We start from the raw sequence: 6,551 nt of genomic DNA, 5'->3' as shown, positions 1-6,551 counted from the left end.
GTGTGTGTGTGTGTGTGTGTGTGTGTGTGTGTGTGTGTTTGCATGCCTGTGCCCAGCAGCTGCTCTCCAGATTAGAAGACACCACTCTTTGGCAGGCAGCTCTGAAACACCCTCTTGGCTAATTTCAAATTCATGTGCACATCTTGGCTGAGAGAAGAAACTTCCCAGTCACAACCTGGGTCCCCTTCTCTGCCCTGTCACTGCCCCAGATACACTGTGAATCACAAACAAGCAGCAGTGCCAGCATCTTAGGAACAGAGGCCCAGATGGACATGCAATTGCACCTCCTTCTGTACCCTGCAACCATGAACCGATGCAGCCTTGCTTGAGATTTTTTAAGTAACAAGGGCATGACCTCTTCTTTGACAGCCATAACCCAAGGCACTGAAGAGAGTCGCTGTTATTAACACTGTGTTGAACTTGAACTTGAATGCCTGCCTGTTCCGTTCACTGTCACATGAGATGTGAGTACCAATTGCTGAGCAAACTTGAGAGCAACATCCAAATGTGCGGTGGTATTTATTGTTATTCCAGTGTTTGTTTTATCTTATTCGAGTGTTAAGAGAAATCTCACACATTAGATTGCTAAAATTTGAAGAATCTAAATTTCTCTAAGTGCCATCGCTTGGTCCAACTGGAGTAGGAGGGGCAGGAAAAAGGAACTTGCTCATTTTTTCAGCAAGCGTGGATTGAGTCACTCGTTAGGTATCAGATTCTCTGCCAGACAAACCCACCACTGACCAGCGCTCAATCTGTGAATTCTTATGTAATCTGTACAGCATTCCTTTAAATTAGTCCTGTATTGGTGACCAAATAAGAAAACCAATGTATGTTGATATATGTGTGTTTATATTTTTCTGAATCAATTTATATACTTTAGTGTTACCATTCTAAAAGATAAATACAATCTTCTCCATAACCACAGCATGACAATCAAATTCAGTAAGTTAACCTTGATACAATATTAATTTCTAGCCCACGATTCCTATTCCACTTTTCACCAAATGTCTCAATAATATATTTTATAGGGGAAAAATTACTTTTTTCTGTGGTCTAGGATTATGTTACGTTTAGTTGTCAAGGGTCTCCTTTAATTTTAAACAGTTCTGCAGCCTTTCCTTAAAGTCTTTTGTGACTTGACATTTTTGAATAGTAAAATGTGCCTTAATTTAGGGTTTTGTGATGTTTCCGATAAGACTGAGTTTGTGCATTTTTTGCAGCAATACTAAAGAAATAATGCTTCTTGGTTAATCGTATCAGGAGACTCATAAATGGTGCTGGTCCATACCAGCCCTACTTGGTTAAGGTGGCATCTGCCAGATTTCTCTCCTTTGCAATTAATAAATATTTTGTGGGAAGACATTTAGATTATGTAAATATATTGCTCCTAAATAAACTGTCTACTGCAGGAAGAGCTTTCCCTTCTCCCCTATTTATTTTTGTATTTATTTATGTCAATATGCACTTGTAGATTCCTATTTTAGTCAGTAGATTATAAAACATTAATATCATTATTTATTTTGATGCCTAGATTATCTGATTTGGCCAGTGGGGGCCCCTTCAAGCTGTGTTCTTTGAACACTTTCTTGCTTTTTGGCACAAGAAAATGTTCCAAGTGCATTTTATACTTTCTCTACTGAGCCCTGGAATTAGCCACACTTTCTGGAAGACCTGAGTCCTTTATGGAAAACCTTATATGGAAATGGAGATCTGGGCATTGGGTGTGCTCACTGACCTGAAATGTTCCCATTGCTTACAGGCTCTCTCAACCAAAAGAACTGGGAAATAGACACACACATACACACACACACACACACACACACACACACACACACAGCCATATCTGTTTCTCTGTCTATCTCTATTACATACAGTGAAAGCACACATTAATAGCTCCGGTTACAATCTAATACCATAGACATTCTAGCTTTTTACCTTTTCCACATTTGTAACTCCCTTCACTAACCGTGCTTTCTGTTATTCTCAAACTCTTTATTTATTCGCTCATTGCCCTGTGTGTAACCAGTCTTCCCACCCTGACAGCTCCTTTCTTGGTCCTGACAGTGTTCCGCTCCATCAGCCCTAATCCCTCTAGGAAAGGGAATGGCTTCTCTAAAGGTTCGTACTCCTGCCTCCTCATGGGCAACCAAATAAAGAAGGGAAATACGAAGAAAAAATACTCCTAATCCTTTAGTGGTCATTTTTTCATTGACTCTGAGCTTCCTCCCCTGTGGAGGTTTTGCACTGAAAAAAAGATCACATCTTAGTGCTGTTTGGGCACTAACATTCTGTGAGTCTGTCAGTTGATGGCCTGAAAATGATCCAGGAAAACCTACCCCTGTGCTTTTTGCTCAACTTTGACTAGCAGTTGTTACTACAGATGTCTGGAAGGTGTTGAAAGAGATAGATAGTAAAAGTTCTTGAAAATGTGGTGATTTGTTTCTCCTTTTTTGTTTGTTTTGATGAATTTTTTTAAAAATTGATAAGAGAAACACGAAGAAAAAATACTCCTAATCCTTTAGTGGTCATTTTTTCATTGACTCTGAGCTTCCTCCCCTGTGGAGGTTTTGCACTGAAAAAAAGATCACATCTTAGTGCTGTTTGGGCACTAACATTCTGTGAGTCTGTCAGTTGATGGCCTGAAAATGATCCAGGAAAACCTACCCCTGTGCTTTTTGCTCAACTTTGACTAGCAGTTGTTACTACAGATGTCTGGAAGGTGTTGAAAGAGATAGATAGTAAAAGTTCTTGAAAATGTGGTGATTTGTTTCTCCTTTTTTGTTTGTTTTGATGAATTTTTTAAAAATTGATAAGAGAAACAAGGGGTTCTTGATAGCAGAACTGGATCACAGGACCTCAGAGACAGAGCTCTCTGTGTATGCCTCACATTTTCTTGTCCCAGGTTCCAGATCCCATCCTTCCCACTGTCCTCTCTCCACCCCGGTGGACTACTAGTATGTTCCTCCATGGTATTCCCAAGGCACCAGAGCTTAACCACACCTTATCCTCAGTCTCACTTCATTGCAATTGCCACCAGCATACTCATCTCTCCCCTCATAGCCCGGGAGTTCCTGGAGAGCAGAGTGCACCTCCCAACATCGTGGCCCCGGCCCCAGCACACAGCCAGTGCACAGTAAATATGTACTGACTGGAGAAGATGTCACTGACCACTTAGACCAAGTGGACAAAGGAAAGAAGCAACCCTAGAGGAAAGCAAAGTTGCAACAGCATCTCACTGCACTGGAAAGTAAAGAAATAAGGAAAACACACATTAAACCTATCAGTCATCTTTAAATTCCAGGGTTTTAAACTTTTTTTCTAACAGACATTTTACCAGCAGCAAAATTGACAGATTTAAATGTCACATATTATCTCATCCTTCATGAGTTCCCTAAGGATGGGTTTAATGACCTATACATAAAAATAAAAGGTCTAGATAGTCCACAAAATAGAAAGCATCTCCAAATGAAGAAATATTCTTGGGAAAACCTGGTAATAGCGGAGTGCCTCTCTCTTTCTTTGAAACCAACCTGTACGCAATATTTTGGAATTATACATATTGTAGGGTTTCATATTTTTCTAAAGTGAGAATGGCATTAATGGTTTAACTTTGAGAGAGAGGGAGAGAAAGATGAGGAAAACATATTCTTGACCTCAGAATCTTGTTGTTGCAAATAATTTGTACTCTTCAGTTTCCAGGGGCTATTTCTTCATATACTTCAAGAATGCCAAAATACCAAGTGACAGCTGTTTAAGCTCTAAGACATTCTTCAAGCGTCCTATTTTGATGCCATTATGTAATGCTTTTCTCTTGGCATAGCTGTCATCACTCAGTAGCTTTGTTGATGTATCACGGCATGGCTGTCTTCATTTTTGCACCTGTATTACTCTTTCAAATAGGAACTGGTTCTCTGAAAACTAGAGGGGAAAAAAGAGGAGAAAAGGAACAATTTCAGCAACATCTCAAGTTGAACCAATGTTTTCTCCTTGGCTAGAAAGTTCCTTTGTAAATAAAAAAATATATGAGAAGTCTTTTTCTCCTCTCAGCCCTTCTTCTCTTTAAAAACGTTAGTTCACTCTAGTCTTGTTTTCTTTTCTAACTGCACATCTTATCAACAGACATGTATCAGCAGAGAATTTATTTAATTTTTTTAGCTCTAATCTTGCTTAGTAACTGTTGTCTCTGATAGCCTGAAGGACAGATGTACACATCTGTAAGTACACAGTTTTCAGTTCACTTCAACAGATATTTACTGTGTGCCCCCAATTTACCGTGTGCTATGCAAGGTTTGGTGCTATACAGATAAAGTGTTACACCGTCCTAGTCCCTCAAAAACTCTAGTAGGAGAAGCACATGTCAAAATTCTAATTTTAATGGGCTGGTGTTATAAGGTAGTGCTAAATGTAATTTTGTCTGGCTGAACCTGAGTTGCAGGTCACGGAAGCTGCACAGAGTGGGGGTGGGTTGGAAATACTTGAACTGGACACATTGGGAGAGAGGAGTAGATTCCTGCCAGGGGAGGGGTAAGGAGAAGGAAATTCTCGGCAGAGGACATGATGTAAGCACAGGGCAGGAAAGCACATGGTAGGTTCAGCGATGGCAAGCTGCTCCCATGCCTGGAGGACAGGGTTATGGTGTCCAGCTTTGTACGAGGTAAAGTATAGTTGTTATTTGCCCCCAGAATGTTAAAACACCATAGATGCTTTGATGCTAGATGTAGTAACTGTACTCCACGGGCAGTGGGAAACCACCAGAGGCCTTTTGGCAGGAAATCATAGTTAAGGAAGTGTAGTGGGAAATCCATAGGGTTTAGAACCAGAAGGCTTTTTGTGGGACACTGGAATGTTACACCTGAAGAGAAACGTAAGGCTCATCTATATTTACCTCTTGTTTCACTCACCAAAAGTGTGTGACCTGGCTTGAAATTTCACCAGTGGGTGCTCTGTACCCTACATAAGCCTGAGGAAGGATGCTGGGACCTCAGAGGCCAGCTGTGGGGTGGGGACAAGCAATGGGTGAGGCTGCCCCAGCATGGGGACGAGTAACATAGATTTCGAGGAGGGGGGCATTTCAACCCTGCAGGGAGAATGTGGGAGGGCAGCTGCAGGATGATTCCAGGTGAGCTGCCTCGTTGGGGCCAGATCCCAAGCAATAGCTAGGGAATGGGGATCAGGTGACATGGAATCATAAGAATCAATAAGAATTATGCAAGAAAGCTGAACCCCATCCAAATAAACTAGGTGCTGAGCAACTGTCGTCCTAGCAATCTTTCTCCTGTTTCCTTGCAATGAGGAAACAGGAGAAAGATTGATCTAAAGGGCTGAGCAAATCAGGAGTTAGTGGAGAAAGGCTGCTGTTCATCTGGTAGACAAGTACCCAGGACTTCTCCAGGCCTCCAGAGAGCATCCCTAGTCAGGAAGGCAATTCTGGGCCTCCTTTCTTGGCATGGACGAGCAGCCTGCCGGACTTGGTCCTCACTGACCAAAGAAACAGGACAGAGTCCGAAGACTCGGAATCTTCCGTTAGCCACTGGATGGTATTGAGGCAGGAACAGGCACCCAGGGCACTTCTGAGTTTCCAAACAACTCAGCTGTTCTGGTCATCCTAGCTAGGGGTCCTCAAACTTTTTAAACAGGGGGCCAGTTCACTGTCCCTCAGACCGTTGGAGGGCCGGACTATAGTTTGAAAAAAAACTAGTCGGCTTCTAAGCAACAGGCAGCGGCGGCAAAAACACCCAGCAGGCCAGATAAATGTTTTCGGCGGGCCTCATGGGGCCGTAGTTTGAGGACCCCTGTCCTAGGCCATAGCCAAATGGCAAAGGTGTTCCACTCAGACCAGTTTCACAACAGCTTCCTAGGAAAACCTTGTGCTGTCTATATTCTTAAGTGTTCTAGTGCTTGACTTTAAAGTTCTTCTGTGATTTTTCTTAAGAAACTACATGATACATATATATATGAGCAACTCTGCTTTCAACCACAAATATCTTAAAATGAGCAAAGGCTAATCCCCCCTATTCAGAATGCACTGTGTACCAAACCTGGTGGTTTCAACCAATCAATCTGAAAGTTTCTAATTGTAGCCATAAGTTAGGTCTCCATTCTCTCAGCTTCTCAAGTTCAGTCAGGGTGGTCCTGGTTAAAATGAAAATCCTCCAACATAAATAGAAGATTTATAGTAATATAATAGTATTTGTGATGATAGAAACATAAAATAACATTAAAAAGATGGCCCTCTTCTATTGTTTTTTATTATTAGTACTAGAGGCCCGGTGCACAAAAATTTGTGCACTCGGGGGGCGAGGGGGGCCCCCCAGCCCGGCCTGTACCCTCTCGCAGTCTGGGACCCCTCGGGAGATAACGACCTGCTGGCTTAGGCCTGCTCCCGGGTGGCAGAGGGCACGCCCAATCCCTAGGTGCAGTCACTGGTTGGGCTCAGAGCAGGGCCGATTGGGGAGTTGGGGCGCTGTCCCCTATCATGCACAGAGCAGGGCAGATCGGGAGGTTGCAATGCCACCCTCAGTCACGCTCAAGGTAGGGCCGATTGGGGGGTT

General features: G+C 42.6%; 1 protein-coding gene across 2 annotated transcripts in view; it reads left to right on the top strand.

The window, feature by feature from the left end:
• The window catches only part of CMSS1 (cms1 ribosomal small subunit homolog (yeast)), a 387,195-nt gene that overhangs the window by 314,463 nt on the left and 66,181 nt on the right, over positions 1–6,551 (top strand). Inside the window, exon 1 of one of the 2 annotated variants that reach the window (XM_005861240.2) lies at positions 389–464. The exons of the other annotated variant lie outside the window; for it this stretch is intronic. The gene's annotated coding sequence lies outside the window, so the exon portion shown is untranslated. Of the gene's footprint in view, positions 1–388; positions 465–6,551 lie in introns of those variants that run through there. 2 annotated transcript variants of the gene reach the window in all.

Source organism: Myotis brandtii, unplaced genomic scaffold (genome assembly GCF_000412655.1).
Source record: "Myotis brandtii unplaced genomic scaffold, ASM41265v1 scaffold1464, whole genome shotgun sequence".
In the NCBI taxonomy this organism is placed as follows: Eukaryota; Metazoa; Chordata; class Mammalia; order Chiroptera; family Vespertilionidae; genus Myotis; species Myotis brandtii.
Note: the sequence above shows the minus strand (reverse complement) of the source record. Positions and strands in the feature narration are given on the sequence as shown.